Raw genomic sequence first — 21148 nt, forward strand, 5'->3', positions numbered from 1 at the left:
AGGTTGATCTAGACTCTTCTATTCATATGGAGTTACTCATTGGTGATGTAGCTCATTGTCTAATGGACATTGTGCATTTTTTTCTGTTTTAAAAGGCAAAACACAAAATGTTACAAAAAAGAATTACGGTACAATTAAAAAGTGGAGGAAGGGTGAAGGATTTTCATTCTGACACTCTCTAAGTCTCTTAAAGAATTTTCAATTTGCTTTTAAGTCATTTGTTTCTTTAAAGCTGGAGATTTGGTTTCTGAGTTTGAATTATGTGTGACACAGTGTATGCTGACTCATAGTCTTGCAATAAAACAATTTAAAAAAACTAAAAAAAAAAATCCAGGTATTACTTGTGAATGTAATATTCCAATCTTCTACAAAATTGCCTTCTAAATAGAAGAGTCATTTTGAATTTATAGGAACATCAAGTAACATTAAAATGTTAATATTTTAGCTCTGTGCTCATTTCAACTTATAGACAGCATCTCATTTACCAAAAAATTATTACTTGGTTATAAAGCTAGGCATATCAAATTTTAGGACAGAACCAGATTGTTTGGACAAATTCTGCCTCCTTGAAAACACATGAATACCACAAATAATAGTGCAAGTCCTCAGCAATATAATCCTTAGCTACTTAGTAATGACCTGGACAGAAAATTCAAATAGCAGTATAGACCATAAAAATAGATGAGATGTAGTATTTTCTCTCCAGTCAGTTTAGTTGAATAATGAACAGATTCAATATCCAGATGGGATATCACCAACAAAACAGGAAAGTAACGGTCTTCAGGGCATAGTAAGACCAAATTTTGGGATGTGAAGTTCAATGGTAGCAGCATACCAAAAATTCTACCCAGTGTTTTTATTGTTGAGATGGAAATCTAGATGAATTTCACTAAAAATATGATGGAAAAATAATAAGATGTGTGTACAAATTCAGATTTGAGAGCTTTCAGACAACTGAATGCAGCATGCACAATCAGCTTTCCAGTCATACTACCCGGGCTATGGTTTATGGTCCCTCATTCCTATGTCTCCTACACCCATTACTGGTAGTTGAAATGCATTATATATGTACTTAAACTTTTTTGTTTATTTATTTTGAGAGGGAAAGGGAGCACGAGCTGGGGAAGGGGCAGAGATTGAGAGAGAGAGAGAGAGAGGAGAGGAGGGGAGGGGAGAGGAGGGGAGGAGAGGAGAGGAGAGGAGAGGAAGAGAGGAGAAGAGACAATCCCAAGCAGGATCTGCACTGTCAGCACAGAGCCCATAGCAGGGCTCAGTCTCATGAACAATGAGATCATGACCTAAGCTGAAATCAAGAGATGGACGCTTAACCATCTGAGCCACCCAGGCGCCTCTATATTTCCCTCTTTGCTTCTGCAGTGGGTGGTGCCTCCCTCCCCTCCATCTTGGAATTCTCTCCAAATATGAAGATGGCTTTAATTCTGGGAGACAAAATGACAAGTGTGTACTTTACAGGAAAGAAGAAGGGGAAATTAAAGAAAAAATCAAATGCGAAGTGATACTTTTAATTCAAAACTTACATAAGGCATGCTTATAGTGCTCAGTGTTATTTTCAATATCAAATACTTTGAAGAAAAGGTATAGTTTTGTGTTTGATCAGCAATAAGGTTGTCATTTTGTAGAAGTGCTGCTGATTTTGTTGTGTCATTTCTGGGCAAGAGCAATTTTGACTGTAATAGTCATGCAGGATTCATATTATCCACCTTTATATAAAGGAGTACCTGGGTGAAGTCCTTTAACTCAGGACCCTGAGGCATCAAAAGCATTATTTGAGAATGAGTTAATTTATGTCTGGTATGAAACTATGTAAACAAATGCATGTGCATGCATATACACACATATTACTCTAGAGACCTCAGGCATAAATGTATACTGCAAATTATTTTATAGCAGAATCCATGTATAAATCTCTAATTTTACCAGATTCACCACTTGCTCTTAGCTGAGAGAGTTAGCATTTACTCTGGTTCTTATTTTTCTTTTTCTGGTAAGATTGAACGAGTCTTCCTTTTGAACCCTACACTGTTTTTGACATTTATCTTGGGAAGCCACTTTGCTGTTTCAGGGCAGGATCGCTATACCCTGGAATCTCTGTGCTGCTCTAGAAAATCTTTCCTCCTCAGCAGTCTTTATTTTCGCTCTGCAAATAGGGTCTATTTCATACACCTATGATGGCTGTCTGGTGGTGTTCAGTTGTCAGCCACGCCTCCCTGTGCTCCAGTCCTTTCCTCTTTAGTCACCTCTTTCTGATTAGTGTTCCCTGCAGTCATGGAAGAGGTTAAATTTTGATTCGTTAAAAAGAATGACTCCTCAATTGTCATCTTATCTAAAAAGAAGTTTGTGATTGGGCAGAAATTAATCCATTGTTGGGCTATTCCACTTCCTGGGAGCCACTGCTCTGTGGGAGAAGGCATTCACAGGGGGAGGCAGTGAGGGCAGAGGGCAGGAAGCACTGAACAGAAGAGGGAGTATACCTGAGGGAGACCTTAGAAAGCAAGAAATGGAATAATCTACCTTCTAGTTATTTTTTACATGCTTCTTATTTTTTTTGCCTCAAAATTACTGGAGCAGGGGATACTTGTTCTAGAAAGTCCAAACAATGTGTACAGGCTTAGAAACGTCAGTGTTATAAAAATCCAGTGACAAAACTTACTTCTTTTAAAGTTTGTTTATTTGTTTTTAAGGGAGAGAGAGTGCAGGTGGCGAAAGGGCAGAGACAGGGAGAGAAAGAATCTCAAGCAGGTTCTGCACTGTTAGCGTAAAGCCTGACATGGGGCTCAAACTCACAAACCATGAAGTCATGACCTGAGCCGAAATCCAGAGTCGTACACTTAAACCAACTGAGCCAAGCTATCCCGATTATAATTTCTAAATAGAATTAAATGATTGGCCACTTTCAGTGGTAAACCTACTTTTAGTGTGTGGCCTTGTATAAGTTACTTCAGTCTTCTGAATGTCAGTCCTAGAATGTGCAAAATGAGGAGACTAAGGAACTCTCACATGACCTCCTCGTATACCATGAGTCTGTAAATCGGAAAGTCTCATGGAAAACCCTGAGTATTTTCCTTATTCTCCTTAAATTGAGCCAATTACACCTGCAGTGAGAGATAGGACATTTTCAGTGTATTTTGTCAAATGATCTATTAATCAAATACAATAATACAAGCTTAACTTTTCCCTTATCGGAGCCACCTCTTGGTAAAGAAAAAGCCTGTAATGTGTAGTAGATGTTGGAAAACTCTGACCTCTCCTCTAACCCCCAACTAAATCAACCCTGCTGGTTGTTTTTGTAAATACAATTTAGCTGGAATACAGGCACACTTGTGTGTTTATGTGTTGTCTGTGGCTGCTTTTGCACGACAGTGGCAGAGAAAAAGGATTGCCAGATAAAATACAGGAATCCCAGTTAAATTTGAATTTCAGATAAACAATAAATATTGCGTTTGTTGCTTATTTGAAGTTCACATGTAACTGAGTGATCTGTATTTTTATTTGCACAATCTGACAGTCCTAGACAGAGACTGTAGGGCCCACAAAACCTGAAATATTTACTACCTGGACTTCTACAGGAGATGTTTGCCAACTACTGTTGTAGAGATAAGATTTATGAACTGGTAAGAAAAAATACCTGAGTGTTAGGTGTGAATTTGTTACTAACTTGCTACCTAACCTTGGGTTAGATATTAGTTTTCATCTCTACAAGTTAGTCTGATGATGCCTACTCATGTGCTTCCCGGGTTTGTTTGGGGATAGCTGGCTTACTGAGGGTGGGGATGCACTTAGATGGGCGCGGATAGAGTTTACACTAGGAAGCAAGGGTATATTTCCAAACTTACACTTATGGATCCTTAGTTTACATTCTCTTGCTTCCACTGAACTCTTGTTCCCAGGCTCTGTTTTTCCTCGGTGCAAAGCCAAGAGGAAAGAGCTGCACAAAGTTAGGTGCTAGCTAGGACGGGTGATTGTCAGGAATTATTCATGAAACTCAGCTAGATAACAGGTGCTAGATGCAATTTCAAATAAACCTTTTTATTTCTTTGATGTATCTCCATGCTAAATAGTATTTTATTATGTGGATTAGGTGTGGATGCAACTCTTTTATTCTTGGCTTAAAAAAATACCACTCTTGGGGTACCTGGGTGGCTCAGTAAGTTAAGCGTCCAGCTTTGGCTCAGGTCATGATTGCACGATTCGTGGGTTCGAGCCCCACATCAGGCTCTGTGCTGACCACTAGCTCAGAGCCTGGAGCCTGCTTCGGATTCTGTGTCTCCCTCTCTCTCTGACCCTCCCCTGATCACACTGTTTCTCTCTGTCTCTCAAAAATAAATAAAAAATAATTTAAAAAAAAGAAGTTAAGAAAAAATACCACTCTTTAGGAATCATACACAGGAGTGATCAATCCTTTTTCTTTGTGATAGTTCTAGTATCAGTGAAAAGCAGAGGCTGCATTTCAAAAGTGTGATGATCCTAAGAATTCATGTCTGTAAAGAAGCAGAATGAAGGGGCGCATTGGTAGCTCAGTCGCTTAAGCATCCAACTTTCCGATTTCAGCTCAGGTCATGATCTCACAGATCATGGGTTTGAGCCCTGTGTCAGGTCAGGCTCTGTGCTGACAGCTCAGAGCCTGGAGCCTCCTTCTGATTCTGTGTCTTCCTCTCTCTCTCTCTCTCTCTCTCTCTCTGAACTTCACCCACTAATCTCTCTCTCAAAAATAAATAAACATTAAAAAAAGCAGAATGAAGTAACATGAAGAACAGAAAAAGAGGAAGGAGGCTAATGCTAGTGTCATGCCACCTTTAAAGAATTATTCTCAGCCACCTAGCTTCCTACTGGAAAAGACTGGAAGCTCACCAAGTTATTTCTACATGCTGTGGTAAAAAATTGTGGCTACTTGGTTCCATTAAAAAAAATCTGTGCTAATGAAAACTTTAGGTAGTGTCGGCAACTATCTTTTGTGCTCCCATAGTACATTTAATGTACTTCTATTGTAGCCCAATAACATATTGTTCATGTGTTTTCCCAGTAGGTGGTGATTTTCTTGACTTCACAAATTTTTATTCATCTCCATATCCCTCAGCACTTATTGTACTAGTAGGGAGTAGATAAATGGTGAATTAATGAACTGAATAAATATCAAATTGATAGAAGCATTTCTAGGCTCTAAAAATCTTTACTGTTTCACTTCAGCCTTTGTTTTCTAAAGTAATTATTCAATTACTTGATCATAATTTGATATGAAATCTTTTTAAGATATATATATTTATTTTTGAATGAGTGAGAGAGAGAGAGAAAGACAGAGATTCCCACGCAACATCTCTGTGCTGTCAGCACAGAGCCCAGCATGGGTCTTGAGTTCACAAACCGTGAGATCATGACCTGAGCTAAAATCAAAAGTTGGACGCTTAGAGGCACCTGAATGGCTCAGTCATTTGAATGACTGACCCTTAGTTTCGGCTCAGGTCATGATCTCATGGTTCATGAATTCAAGCCCTGCTTGTCCAGCTCTATGCTGACAGTGCAGAGCTCACCTGGAATTCTCTCTCTCTCTCTCTCTCTCTCTCCCTGGCTCTCTGCCCCTTCCTGCCTCTCTCTCTCAATAAATAAATAATCTTTAAAAAAAAAAAGTTGGATGCTTAACCAACTGAGCGACCCAGTATCGCCTGGTGTGAAATATTGAATTAGAATTATAATCTAACTTGTATTCCTCGTAACTTTTTTCTCTTTTCTCTGTGTTTGTCTATTTGACTTGCCAACATGGATTCTAGTCTTGTCTCAATGTGACTAATTCCTAAGTTGGTGACTCTGAACTCTACCTCCTTTCCATGTTCCATTCTTGTTTATCCCTACCTGGATGTTCTGATAATACTGCACACTCCACATGCAAGGTGTGCTAGGAAATGAGATGGACTAGCAGGCAGGGGACTGATTCCTAATTCTGCCTTTTCCATTAACTGGCTGGAAATTTAGCAAGTCACTTAACTTCTCTGAGAGTCAATTTCCTCAACCTAACAGGAGGCAGTAGCTGCAGTAATGGTTTCCAGACTGCACAGTGCAGGTCTGTAGAGTTTTGAATTACTTTAGAAGCTATCAAAAGTATTTAACATTGGCTGTGTGTTATCTACGCTAGGTTGTGAAAGTGTAGAACTTAAAGGAAATTCATGAAAAGTGCATTGTAATTCTCTTAGGCACTTCTCTGAAGCAGTGAAAGGAAGGCTTTGTTTAGAAGGAAATCTGAATTTTGCCATTGCAGTTCCACTAGTAATAAAGTAGAGCCTTGAGACCATGGGAAGGCAATGGAAGCCCATTCATTGTGTTACTGCTTGGCTAGTTTTTTCAAAAAGCCTATGTCAACATTTTTTGTGATGGTCACTATGCCTTGCTGAGCTGCTTCATCTAGAACAGCTTGCTTCAGGACATACTGCTCCTCATTACAGCTTCCAGTAACCCAGTTGCCAAGGCCAGGAGATACAAGAATGTGAACACGTAGCCCACTTGGCAGGAAGTACATGTCATCAGAGCAGGGGCCTATGGCCACATGTCTTTAGGTCAAGATGGGTGGTCTGAGTTGAATGGGACTTAGCATCACAGCATGGAAAGTTATTAACTTCCTGGAGCCAGTACTTGGGAATAGGATATTGTGTTTTGATACCAGATATGACAAAATGTACATTGTTTTTATGTACATTTTTAAAGTCCCTTTCCTGATTTTTTTTGAAGGAATGAAATGGAAACCTTTTTACCCAGGGCTAACTTGAACCTTTATGAGTATAGTCCTGCCCATTCCCTTTCTGGTCTTTATTACTGGGCCAATTACCCAAACACATGAGCCCGTGACTTCATGGAGGCAGGTCACAGATAGTCTCTAGTGTTCATGGACAGTGGCTTTGTAATTCCACTGATGTGTTCCTTCCTGGTGATCCTAGCACAGCCCCACTCCAAAGTTTTAACTGTGTGACTTGAAAATATCTCTGACTTGAGTGTTGCTTTAGGTAAGTGAATTTGAGGCATCTATGGGATTTACAAGTGGAGTGCCCTGTTGGAAATGGGAGGCTTATACTTGCAGCTCAGGGAAGAGTTTTGAGTTGGAAATGTGAAATTGGGATTCGCCGGTGCTACATAGCTCTTGAGATGATTGAAGTAGAAGAGATCACCCAGGGCATGTATAGAATAAGGACAGTGTCTAAGAAAACTGAGAGGCATTTAATGGGTGGGTGAGTTGAGCTGAGAAGACCAAAAGTTATCCTGAGGATGTCATTTTAAGTGCTTCCTAATAAGATAGGCTATATCTGAGAGCTATTTTTCTGCTTGTTGTTTGAATGTAGGCACTGACTAGTTATACACTCTTCCTATTCAACAGTTTTGAATTGAGTTACGTTGAATTTGTTACTTGCTCTCTAATAATTTGTTGTTTTGAATTGAGCTGAATTTGTTACCTGCTCTCTAATTGAATTTGTTTCCTGATTTTGTTAGTCCAAACACAGAGAGTTGTTCCTTATTGATCATTTCAGTTGTTGGACTAGATCCCAAGTAGTAGTATTTTTTTTTGAGATCCTCCTTAGAAGATTTGCACTTAGTAGTAGTTAAAGACATAATTCACATTTCAAAGATGAAGTTTAGATTTCATATGAGTAGAGTTTTGGTCCTCAGCTGGTGGCGATTTTCCTCTCCATGGCACACTTTTTGGGATTTTGTGTATATATGTGTGTAGGGATGTTACTGGCATTTGGTGGGTAGAAATCAGGGATACTGCTAAACATCTTACAGAGCACAGTATAGCCCCTCACAACAAAGAATTTCCTGGTCCAAAATGTCAGTAGTGCCACTGTTGATAAACCTAGGTTTGAAAATATGCTACTGAAAGATTTTTGATCAAAGAAGTTTTATCCCCAGATTTGTATTTAAAAAATTATTCTGCTGCAAGAAAAGTAGAGTGATTGGCAGGGTTGAAAGGGAGAAGAATGGAAACAAGGTAGGATGCCATTATAGTGTCCTAGGCAAGAGAGATTGTTTTCTTGAGTTACTGTGGTGAAGTGAAGATGGAGAGAAGCAGATGGTATCAAAATATGTTTGGGGCTAGAAATGTCAGGACTTGTCAGCAGTTGAGTGTGAGTTTCGAGAGAGAGAGGAATGAATCATGCTGGACTTTCAAATTTCTATCTGGAGAATTTAGGGGAATATGTACAGAATGAGATGGGGAAAATGGGCAAGAAGTGAGTTTGAAGGCTGAGTTAGGAGTTCTATTTGAGGTCTATTATGTTTGAGATGCCTGTGAATTTCAAATGAAGTAGACAGCTGGATATATATGAGGTAGAAAGTCAGAATACTTAAAATGTGGCTGTACAAATCATATTTCTACATCCTAAAAGAAGATATAACATGTTTAAGGGGAAAATATCTTGAGTGAAAGCTAGTTCCTAGCTCAGCCTTATGGCTCATGATTCAGGTGAGAGATTCTGTTTTTTCTAGGGTCCACATATGACAACTGAAGAGAGTGTTCTTATCTGGCTCTATTGAGTCATGTGTCCACCATGTATCCTCTGTCTTGGGGGATACAGAGTCATTGCTCAAGTCAGCTCTTCTGTCTATTATTGTGGCCAGACGTGGGGTCTCATTGTTAACATCCTTCTCCCAGTTCTGGAGGATGTGGGAGAGGTAATTCCCTTGTAAACCAGGGGCTCTTTTCACAGGAGAGGAGTTAAAAGCATGGGTCAGGGGCAAATAAGAGATGTGTGGCACAGTGAAATCAATGAGAGGATCTACAAAGAAGATTCTGATTTTTTTTCATTTACAACTACCCTTTCAGAGCAGTCTTGATAATGTTAAATACCTGACACATATGTTGAAACGTTTTTCAGTATCAACTTGTAAAACACAGTAGCACCACTGCTACTATCTAGAATTTTGTCTATTCCAGATGAGCTCAAGAACCAAGAAGTAGATAGATACAAAAATAGAATAGGTTTTATCAATAGATAAACCCTCTGGTCCTGTGTCAGAGCCCCATTTTTTTTGTTAACCTACAATTCTTAGAAACTGAATGTGTTGCTCAGGATGGGACATCCTGGGAGCTCACCATACCCACAGCCCACTCCAGAGAAGCAGCTGCCAGTGTTTCCTAATGCATAGCTAGTAACGAATACAATGGGTATCATCTGCTGAGTGCTTTACTGTGTGTTCCAGGCTTTCTAGGCCCAATTACAGGGAGCTGGTTTGTGATCGTGGGGGCTAAGTCCATAGGACCAGCAGTCAGTAAGGGAAGATCATGAGCAGGTTGGAACCTGCAGGCCTGGGCGGAAGCTCCTGTCCACAGGCAGCAATCTCTCTTCTCTCTGCCGTCTCCTCCAACCATGGAAAACCTAACTTTTCTTTTAAAGCCTCCCAAATAATTAAGTCCATCCGCTCAGGATAACTTGACTTCCAACTGATTAATTGAAGCCCACACAGGACAATCTTTCTAACTTAAAGTCAACTGATTCGGACTTTACTATATAAGGAAAATCCCTTCATAGCAGCATCTAGGTTAAGGCTGATTAAATAAGGGGGGACTATAGCTCGGGCTAGCCAAGTTGACACATTAAAAAACCATGATGGTACTTTATAGAAATACCATTTTAGTTCCTTTAATAATAGGAACTATTCTTATTTCTGTTTTGTAAACGGATACAGACTTAGGAATGTTCAGTAACTTGCTCAAGGTCTCGTAGGAAATGACAGAACTGGACCACGAAACCAGGTCTTCTGTTTTCCAAACCTGAGCTCTTTCTACAATGCTGTTTGGTGCTGGCCACATCTAGTTGGGCCTTCTTAGACACTAGAACTAGAGGCAAAGTCAGCCATCCATAGAGGACCAATGACTTATGCTATGCTCTGGTGTGATATCTTTGTTCAGATGGAATCGCCCCAGCTGGGTAGTGATTAGGAGACATGGTCAGATTCTCTGTGTTGGAGAGTTTGAAAGTGGGACAGAGAAAGGGACAGAGACATAAAGTGTTATAGAAGTCCAGACTTACACCAAGGGAAGTGTGGAAGAAATGTGGGGCAGTGGAAGCCATGTACGAGAAAAACAGAGAGAGGTGGGAATAGGTTGGAGTAAAAGGGGAAAAGAACAATTGGGACACCATAATCGGGAGAAGAGCTTGAATTAAGGTGGTGAAGGCTGATGTCTGATGGGATGTCCTGGCAGGGCACAGGCTTCGTTCTTAGATTGCATGTGTGTGTTCTTCTCCAAGCTTACTGAGTAGTGGAGGGGCAAACATACGATTCACTCCACTTGCAGAGTTTTAGAAGCTCTGAAGGGATGTTCAGCAGGTCAGTCTGGCAGCGGTATCCAAAATCTTCCTAGTACAAGTCTCTAGCCTGGACTTCTCCTGAAGTTTTCACAAGGGATGCAGGACACAGGTGGTGTTTATCATTAATAGGCCACAACTCAACACATCCGACGGTCTTGCTCCTGGCTGGTCCAGCACAGGCATCCTGTGGAAGCTTGTTGAGCATAGGCAGTCAGCCACCCCCCCTCCATCACAATCCAAATCTGCAGTTTAGTAAGAGCCTTAATTAATTTGTGTTTACATTAAAATTCAACAGAATACATTATTCCGGTGCGTAACAGGTATCTGAACATTCCAAATCCTTTTACCTCGTGATGAGTGCCCTAAGGGGATCCACGGTTTCATCCGGCCCATTATGTGAACTCCACTTTTCCTCCCCCACAGAAAATATGGAAACTGGGTCAGAAGTGCTGGACCATGAACCCTGGACAATATTCTAGTTCCCCATGGGAGCCAGCATTGGGAATGCTGAACCTTCTTAATTTCTTTTTTTTTTTTTGGTGTGTTTTTATATCATCCTCCATTAACTGAGTAACCTGAGTGTATGACTGTCCTTGCAACCTTAATGGATTGTGACAAATAGCCTGAGTAATTTAATTTGCAAAGCCACAGGGATTATAACTATGGTAAATTAAACATGGGAAGAAGGGCTTTTAGAAATACGTACACTGAGACCAAGAGGAAGCTGTTGACGACAGATAAACCTCTCCTGATTACAATAACCTGTGCTGTTCTATGCGGCTGAAAATAGCCCACAGGCCTCCCTCAAAAGGAACTCTGGCTCTTTCTGCTTTGCAGAATGTACAATACATAATGATGATAAGGATGGCTGAGTCATAAGAGAAAGGTTTGTCTGCCTACAGCATACTGATTAGGAAGGTAGAGAAGTTTAAAATACATTTTTAAAAGATTTTCAATAAATATGATGACAATAACACATAATTTGGGGCTTATATAAAGCTTCTGCTCTCTGAAAAACAGATTTCAGCATGACTCATTCTCCAGGCCTCTAGAGTACAAGGTGTGTTGAGATGCTTACCACTCCTTCCCACCCTCTGGGACTGTGTCTCTTGTGGCACCAGTGGAAGCGGCCACTGGTGCTACCTGGTCCCTTCCTTATCAGCATGACTTATTTTTCCCAGCTGGATTCATTAAATTCACTCTCTCAAGAACATTAAATTGGGACACGTAGCCTTTCACTAGGTACAGGAGTTGAGAAGCCATATGAAGATGGGTCTGCGGATGTTTGCCAAAGCACAGAAGGTCAGCTGAAGAGAAGATGTGAGGTAAAAAACACTCAAGGCCCATGGATTTGGAAAGCAAAACTTCCTTAGTTCCTGTCACTTGTTCTAATCCTTTTTGAGGTCCTATTTTTTTAAAAAATGTTTTTATGGTTTTTATTTATTTTTGAGAGACAGAGAGAGACAGCACAAGCAGAAGAGGGTCAGAGAGAGAGGGAGACACACACAGAATCTGAAACAGGCTCCAGGCTCTGAGCTGTCAGCACAGAGCCCAGTGCAGGGCTCGAACCCACAAACCATGAGATCATGACCTGAGCCGAAGTCAGACACTTAACCAACTGAGCCACCCAGGCACCCCTCTTGAGGTTCTATTTATTACCTGCTTTGGGTACCATGAAATACCTTGTCTCTCTCCCCTGCCCGCAATTTCACTATTTTGGTTAAGCTTATTTGAGTAGTGCCTGCTCCTTGCAAACAGTTGTTCCTGGTGGAGGATAAGAGACTCTTCTCTATTAAAATCTTGATGATTATTAATATTTACCGGCAGTAGGTCATGGTGGCTAAGGGAAAAATGGGGTACAGAGGAACTCATCATGGTCCTCTGTTCAGATGGGCCAGCCTGGCAGCACAAGGTATGTTGGTCAGATGGCGGGTCACAGATTCCAGGCTGGAGTGCCAGGCAGAGGTCAGTGACTGAAGGCACATGATGGGTAGGAGGACATAGGAATGTGTCTGGCCACAGGGTTCAGGCTGGCCACAGGGAAGAGGCTGAGGATAATTTCGAAATAGCCCCTGAGGTTGGGTCACAGGTGTAGGAACCTTTACCTTCCAGCAATGAAAGGGACAGTTCTGCCTGATCACAGCAGCTATTTTAATGTGGGTCAGGTCAGAAGAAGGGATACTGTAGCTCTGGAGATCCCAGCAGAGCCCTGGGCCCTCACAGGCCCACCAGAGGCCTCAGGGATCATAGCTTCCATGTCCCCTGGCTCTGTGGCCAGTAATTTTCTTTGGAGTGCAGGCCCTTTCTCTCTAGGCCACTTTTATACCAGTCATCCATTCATGTGGTTAGGGCCTATTGTGTAAGTTTGGCTCTCTCTTCTTGTAAAACAAAAACCAGTATATTGTTTCTGTTGTTTTTGTTCCCCAAGATTTACCTAATCTTGCTTGTGCTTTGTTTGCACCCATGTGATTTTTGGTCCAACTGGTGTCTCTCAAGCCCGGGTTAAAGCTGACCAACACTTTTTTCTTTTTTAGTGTTGGGGTTTGTCCTAGGCAATGCTCTGGCTAACTGCTGAGAATCCATTGAAACTAACTCTAAGTAGCCTTTGTCAATTCTCAAGTTTTTGGTCTTGGTTTTTGTTTTGTTTTTTTTTTTTCCCTGATGTCTGTGACTATAGAGAAAAGAGAAAGCAAATGTCCTGGGGATTATGTATATGTATATATGGGTGTGTTGTTACAAATTTTTGGAGAACCCAAGAGAGTGTGTTTTCTTTTTTAATTTTTTAAATGTTTTTTATTTAGTTTTGGTACAGAGAGAGACAGAGCACGAGAAGGGGAGGGGCAGAGAGAGAGGGAGACACAGAATCTGAAGCAGGCTCCAGGATCTGAGCTGTCCACACAGAGCCCGACGTGGGGCTCAAACCCATGAACGTGAGATCATGACCTGAGCTGAAGTCAGAGGTTTAACTGACTGAGCCACCCAGGTGTCCCACCAAGAGAGTGTGGTTTAAAAGAATTTCTCAAAAATTTCGAACTTATGAAATTCATGTAAGTAAACAGTGGGAATGCTCACTGTTTTGACATTTATTAAGATGGAACCAATTTTAGCTATTCAGGTACTTAAGATTTTATCCCTGCTGCCACCTTTTGACTTACTATTTATTACTCTGATTTTAATATGATAACAAGTTATGTTTTGACAGATAATTTTAGATTATATCTTTTTCAGAAGCTTATTAATGTTTTAAATTCTCTGACAAATAATCAGGTGCCTTATGCATTAACATCAACTATCTATATAAAAAAGTAAACAGGTTCCCATCTACTTTATTCAAATAGCCCATATTTCTTGGAATGTATTATAAAAAATTCATTTATTTAACAAACATGTATTAGGTATGTACGGTCTTGGCACGATGAACAGGGACAAGGCTTGACTCTTCTAGAAGTATAACATTGTAATTAAGAGCAAGGACGTTAGAGATTGTGTTAGGATGGGTTCCCCCAGAAGCAGATCCGAATGTACAAGTGCTTGTACGTTATTTGTTCATGAAGAAAGTGCTTCCCTGGGAGACAAATACAGGAGCTGGGGCAGCAGGCCGATCAGAGAAGAAATGAAGCAAGGACTTCCCAGGCAGAGTCTCACACAGGCAGACTTCACCCTGAAACGATCCTACCCCACTACAGTTGGTAAAATGGCATCTCAAGGGAGCAGGGGGAAGCATCAGTTTTACTTCTTAAAGAGTCAGAGTTTGAATGGACAGTCAAAAATGAACAGGTAGAGAAAAATCTCTATGATAAATATCAAAGAACAAAGCAAACAAAAGAAATAGCAGAGGATGAAAACATAGAGTTGAATCTTTCAATTAATGTCTTCCAAGAAATAAGTGAAGCTTATTATATCCATGAACAATAGGCTATCAGAAGAAATATTTAGGAATAAAAGAACAGTTTTAAATACAAACTACTTTCCCAGAAAGTAGAACAAAATATAGAGGAATAGTAAGAAAATTAGAAGATCAATCCTGAATATCTATCATCTGATAAATTAGAATTCCAAAAAAAGAGAAGAAGGAATAAAAGAAAAATTTCAAAGAAATAAGTAAGATAATTTAGAAAAGCAGACACATATGAACCTTCAAATTTTTAAAGGTCTTATAGTATATGCTTAGACCAATGAATGAAAAATGTTTACAAAAAAACAGAAAATTGCAAATAAGGAGAAGTAGAATATTTTTGATAAATTAGAAAGGGGAAAGATTACATACAAAGGAAATGAATACAAATGGCATTGACTTCTCAACAAAATACTGGATGCAAAATGCCAATGGAACAATGCTTTCAAAACATTTTGCCGCAGAAGGACATGTGCATGGTTGTTTAGTCATTGCCCAGGTCACAGTCCACTACCACCACAAATGACTGGGCGATGACATACCTGGAAATTATTTTTCACATCTTCGTGGCACCCAATCATCACACAGAAAAGCTTTTGAAATAGGAGCCACTCTGCCTGCAGGCTTCTCTTTCCAATCTTTATTAAAGCTGAGAAGCGTGGACTTCCCCCAACTCAAATCCACAGTTAGGGAAAGTCACAGGTTTTTAAAAACAGACCTTCAGGAAGAGTGAGGCTGTTGGAGGCAAGGGGCAGTAAGGAAAAGGAGACAGTAGCCTTATGTAGAGGGGTATCCCCTATTACCACTTCAGCAAGACAGACCTTTTCGTCAAGCAGTGCTAGACTACAGGGGTGAAGAGCTAAATGGACCAGCGCTGTGGAGGGACAGCAGAGTCTGGGCATGATACATAGAGGGGTGATCCCTCAGCAGCCTGGCAGCCATGAGGAGGTGGTGAAGGAAAGGCTATTTCTGGTTCCAGCTGGTAGCCCGAGACATGCGTTCTTATATAAGTAAGGTACATAAAAAAGGTGCCAGAATTGGGGACTATTCTCCATAGTCCTCCTTCCCCTCATTTTTTAACCACTAGTAATATGGGCATGTTATAAGATTCTTAATATACAGCATCACATGAAATCTCAGTCTAAATATGGATCTTCCTCTTTTTAAAGAAGCCACAGAATGCAGTATACCAACGAAGTATGAAGTTATCAGGCATATCCCAAACACTTATAGCTTAAGAATTAGAGGTTGTTGTTTTTTTCAGCCACATATAATCATAAACCATTACAATATTAAACACAGTTCTTTTTTAATGTTTACTTTTGAGAGAGAAAGACAGAGCATGAGCAGGGAAGGGGCAGAGAGAGGGAGACACAGAATCTGAAGCAAGCTCAGGCTCTGAGCTGTCAGCACAGAGCCTGATGTGAGGCTTGAACTCAACGAACCATGAGGTCATGCGCTAAGCACAAGTCAGACGCTTAACCGACTGAGCCACCCAGGTGCCACCAAACACAGTTCTATTCACAAAGTAGTGCTTATTTATTTACCTGGTGTTTGGCTCCAACTCTGGTTTTATGGTGTAAGTGGCATGGGGTGATGTGTATTTAGGTGGGAGGCACAGGCCGTTTAGTATTTGGTGTCTGGTTCAGAGTGGTGAGACATTTCCTGCTTCTCTGCCTCCTGCCCAGCTCCCAGGAGAGTCCAGAGCAACTCCAGGGCTGTATGGGGGTGGAGGGGACAGCATGCTAGTAATGGACTTGGGAAGGGTGTCAAAGCATTTGTGGATGCCGCACAACAGGGATTTAGAATTAGAATCCTACTTCTATGCTTTTCTCTGTGGTTGGATGAGTCATTGGCAAGTGTGAATCTACAGAGAGAGAGGGAAGAGAGGGTAGGAGTCGTCGGGGTATATAGACTCAAGGGTGTACCCTTTGTGGTATTGATTGGATCATGTCTAAAAAAATCCTTTTTTTTTTTTAAAGGAAAAGTAGAGAGAAAAATTTAGAATGGCAGTAGCAATATATTAGAAGTCAGGAGACTGGCATGTTCATCCTAACATATTAACCAGTTTTTCACTTTGGACAAGTCCCTTTTGGTTTTAGTTTTACTGTTTTTATCTAACCTGTGGATGAACTCTGAAGTTCTTCCTATTTCTTCTACACATCTTTGCATAAAGACTATGGGCAACAGAAATACTGAAGCAATTAAGAATGAAGGGTGGGGCGCCTAGTGACTCAGTCGGTTAAGCATCTGGCTTCTGCTCAGGTCATGATCTCATGGTCCGTGGGTTCGAGCCCTGTGTCAGGCTCTGTGCTGACAGCTACCGCAGAGCCTGGAGCCTGTTTCTGATTCTGTATCTTCCTCTCTCTCTTATCCTCCCCTGCTTGCGCTCTCTGTCTTTCAAAAATAAATTAAAAAAAATTTAAAAATTAAAAAAAAAAGAATAGAAGGGTAAGAAAGAAGACCTACAGATAGTCAAAAGACACATGAAAAGATGCTCAACATCACTGACCATCAGGGAAATAGAAATCAAAATCACAGTGACTTAGTCACACCTGTCAGAATGCAGAATGGCTGAAATAGAAAATGTAAGAAACAAATGTTGGCAAGGGTGTGGAGAAGAAGGAACCCTCTTGAACTGCTTGTAGGGTTGCAAACTTGTGCAGCCACTCTGGAAAACAATATGGAGTTTTTTGAAAAAGTTAAAATAGAACTACCCTACAATCCAGCAATTGCACTACTAGGTATTTACCCAAAGAATACAAAAACACTAATTCAAAGGGATACATGCACCCCCACGTTTGTAGCAGTATTATCTACAATAGCCAAATTATGGAAACACCTTACGTGTTCATCAACTGATAAGTGAATTATATATTATGTGATTATATATAATGGACTATTACTCAACCATAAAAAAGAATGAAATCTTGTCATTTAAAATGACATGGGAGAGGCTAGAGAGTATTAAGTAAAATAAGTCAGGAAAGAAAAATACCATATGATTTCACTCCTGCATGAAATTTAAGAAACAAAACAAATGAGCAAAGAGAGAAAAAGGGGAAAGAGGGAGGCAAACAAAGAAAGAGGCACTTAACTATAGAAAACTGATAGTTACCAGAGAAGTCGGTGGGGGAATGGCTTACATAGGTGATGGGGATTAAGGCGTGTTCTTGCTCTGATGAGCACACGTGCTGTATGGAAGTGTTGAATTTTGTACACGTGATACTAATATTGTACTGTGTTAACTAACTGGAATTTAAATAAAAACTTAAGAAGAAAAGAATGGAAAAGTAAGGAAAGAAAGGGATTGAGAGGTAGCGGCACACATCAGAGAAGAGAAAGGGCCCAGGAGAAGGAAGATATGAAACAATTTAGTTTCCTATATTTGATAGGAAAGCCCTGTATGATTGACTGGATTTTCATAGAAATATTTTGAGGAGTAGAAGAATATTTATAAATGTAAATGAAAGGATATTGAAAAGAAACTCTTAGGGGCGCCTGGGTGACTCAGTCAGTTAAGCATCCAACTTCGGTTCAGGTCCTGGGATCATGGTTTCTGAGTTCGAGCCCCACGTCAGGCAGCTCAGGAACTGGGGCCTGTTTCAGATTCTGTGTCTCCCTCTTTCTCTGCCCCCCCCCATACTCTGTCTCTTTCAAAAATAAACATTTAAGAAAAGAAAAAAGAGGGGCGCCTGGGTGGCTCAGTCGGTTAAGCCTCCGACTTCAGCTCAGGTCAGATCTCACATTTGTGGGTTCGAGCCCCGCATCAGGCTCTGTGCTGACAGCTAGCTCAGAGCCTGGAGCCTGCTTCTGGTTCTGTGTCTCCTTCTCTCTCTGACCCTCCCCTGCTCATGCTCTGTCTCTCTCTGTATCAAAAATAAATAAGAACATTAAAAAAAAAAGAAAAGAAAAAAGAAAAGAAACTTTCTGTGTGGTAGGCCCAAAGCCCCTAGCTGTCTTAGGAGAAAGCAGCAGAGGGCAGGTGCTTATATATCCAGCACCCAGGTTAGATCTGCTGTGTGGGATTTTCAAAACAGATGGCCAGAAACAAGCTTTATAGTCTTTCATTCCATATGCATTTTGAGAGTAAGAAAGACTGATATTTAAAGAGTCAAAAGAAAGAGTATGTTTGATGAATTGTCTGTGTGCTTGGATTCTACGCCCGAGTCCCAACACCAGGAGAGTATTTGAGTGCTTCCTTCTGCCTTCGCCTAGCAGGAAGGGCTGTAAGGAGAACAGTCAGAAAGTGTGATACGTCTCCCTGGATTTGGGGGTAATCCTGGACTCCTACCTAAGGTACTATGGAAAATAGACTCACTATAAAAGACTGGCTGAAGCCACACATAAAGGCAGGGCAAGAGCAAAGTCTGCGTGCTCACCATTTGACTACATTAGATGAACTTCCATTGGGCCAAATGGAGGTCATGAAAGGGAATCAGGCTTGTCCCTTTTGAACAGACTCTGTAACGGCAGAGAGGTTCTGGAAGCATGAGGCTGTGAGGCGAATTGCTGAGGCAGGAACTGATGTGAGGGAGGTAGCAATGGGTCAGGCGAAGGAGATGCATTAGGGACCTCTGAGGAATCCACAGATGTGCCTGTAAGAAAAAGTTCACTTTGATCACCCATCTGATAACCAAGAGCATCAACAATGAACAGGTCAAGTAGGTCTTTTTTTGCCTTTGTATCATTTCCCCTGTCTTCTTAACCCTGGAGATATAATTGTGGGGCGGGGAGAAGCCGACAAAAGTATTGGGTTTATTCTTCTTTCTTTCTCCCAGCAGGTTCCAGACTCAGGCAGGCCCAAGCTAGAGGAATACAGTTTTCTGCCCTATTTTAAAATACAATTCTAAGTTATTATGAGAGGGCTAAGTAGGAGACAGACAGAAGTATCTCCCATATTTTATCCTGGAAGTCACAAACCGAGCATGCACAAGCAATAAACCTAGTTTTATAAGCTTGTCAGTGTACTAAGCTGCATAAAACAGTGATCTATTAGTGCAAACCTTAAATTAGCTACTGGGTTTTAGAACTCAGGGACAAGAGCCAAACAAAGAAGTTTCTTCTAAATCTATAGCAGCTCCAGGCAGCTGAGAGCTACCAGCCGATAGTCTTATGAACAGATATTCTGGGATTCCTATTTATAGAGGCCATCTTGTCACGTGGGCAAGCCACATTTTTCTGGCATTGTTCCTTACCATTTTACGGAGCTTTACTTTTGGAATGTCCAATTCCTTTCAATAAACTTGAATAGGTTTTTAACCAGACCAGCACTGAATCCTGGAATGAAAAGTTTGAATGCGTATCGGGTCTCTAACTTCCTCATTTTACAGAGCAGGACATTGAGGCCTAAGAGATTAAAACATTTGTTAGTTACAGAGTTAGGAACACACCCAGGCTCGTGCCTTTAATGTAAATTTAAACTAAAGATTTTTTCTTGTTTTGTTTGGAGTCGGTGAGTTTTGGATATGAGAGGAGCTGAAAGTAGGTTTTATTTTTTATCCATGTAATTAAACAAATTAACAGTTTGTAGTGGCTAAGGTTTGTATATTATTTAAATAGAGGAAGAAAAAATATTTATATTTTCTCAGGACTCAGCACTCATATTAGTAAAACTACATTTAGAATCGCACAATCTGAGTAACTTTTAGAGAGATGCAGCCCTGATAGTCAGGTACCATCAGAATACATGTCATTGGTCTGTATTCAATTGGCCATCAGTTCTGCCACTTAGGAGGTATGTGATTCTGCATAAGTCAGTAAAGTTTTCTTTAACTGTTTACTCTGTTGGTAAAAAAAAAAAAAAAAAAAAGAAAAAAAGAAAAAGAAAAACACAAAGAATGAGCCAGATTGGCCCATATGTCAATGATCTTTTAAATTATAAAACACTTATAAAGGTAAGAAAGTATTATAGTTGCTTTCAGTGGTTACACGTGGTAATCCTAGAGTGGCCACCTATTACCAGGGCCATTGCATGGACGGCATTTGCAGGCTAGTCTATAGAGTTGTGCCCTAGGGATACAATTGGCTTAAACCACAGTACAAATGGTGTCTCAGTGGCTTTGAGCTATGCTGGAAGCCTGTTAACAGTGTGTGTTTATCTCCTATTAGACTCTTGGAGTGCACACTGCGTAGCCACAGGCATACACTGTAGAACATCTTCCTGTTTAACACTGCCTTGGTGGAGCGCCTCTTGACTTTTAAAACGTCAGAAAACACACTTATGTCTTAAATCAGTATTTTTGACCCATGTTTAAAACTTGCATTTATTTTCCTAAATTACAACAAAGTACTTTTTATAAAATGGCATGTAGAAATTTTTTGAATTTATGTTTCAAACTCAACTGATAGGAAGTCAAAATTACATGAAGACAGTTTGAAAATGTACCAAAGGTCAACAAGAGCGAGCTTGGAGGTATTAAGAGAGGCATTTTGGGTGTTGATGGTCCTAAACGAGGCATCAAAGTGTCATACATCATGTGAGCCAGTGACTGCCAGGTGCTATCTTGTGTGCTGCTGGTCCTGAGCATGTTTCCACAGTGACTGACATTGCTTGTCCAGTGGAACAACTTTTGTGCTTCAACCATTCCTCTGTATGAGTTTTTTCAAGAGCTCTTTGACAGCCTTTTAATCTGTCTTTTCAAAACCAGCCTACTTTGCAAGAGCAACAAGTTTCACTTTGGCTTCAAACCTCTCTTCAAAATCTGAGATACATCCCAAATTACAAGCTTCCTTTGTTACATGCATGCTTCATCTTCTATGGAGAAACTTTTTGCTATTATTTGTTGCTGAACTCTGGAATTATTCTTTACTTGTAAATACTTTATTCCAATGGAAATAGCTCAGTGCCCAGCAAAACAGCTATACATTGGCTTCCCTTGACGGTTGGGGGTAGCCATATGACAGAATTCTAGCTGATGAACTATAAATGGAAGTTATTGAGAAA

At 40.5% G+C, this 21148-nt stretch overlaps 1 long non-coding RNA gene across 1 annotated transcript in view; it reads right to left on the reverse strand.

The window, feature by feature from the left end:
• Positions 1 to 2: 2 nt before the first annotated feature.
• The window catches only part of LOC115294081, a 90142-nt gene continuing 68996 nt past the window's right edge, over positions 3 to 21148 (reverse strand). Inside the window, exons 3-4 of the long non-coding RNA XR_003909718.1 lie at positions 18585 to 18800; positions 3 to 83 (exon numbers count right to left, since the gene is read on the reverse strand). This is a non-coding gene — a long non-coding RNA (uncharacterized LOC115294081). The remainder of the gene's footprint in view (positions 84 to 18584; positions 18801 to 21148) is intronic.

The sequence above is a fragment of the Suricata suricatta genome, chromosome 6, assembly GCF_006229205.1.
Source record: "Suricata suricatta isolate VVHF042 chromosome 6, meerkat_22Aug2017_6uvM2_HiC, whole genome shotgun sequence".
Classification (NCBI taxonomy): domain Eukaryota; kingdom Metazoa; phylum Chordata; class Mammalia; order Carnivora; family Herpestidae; genus Suricata; species Suricata suricatta.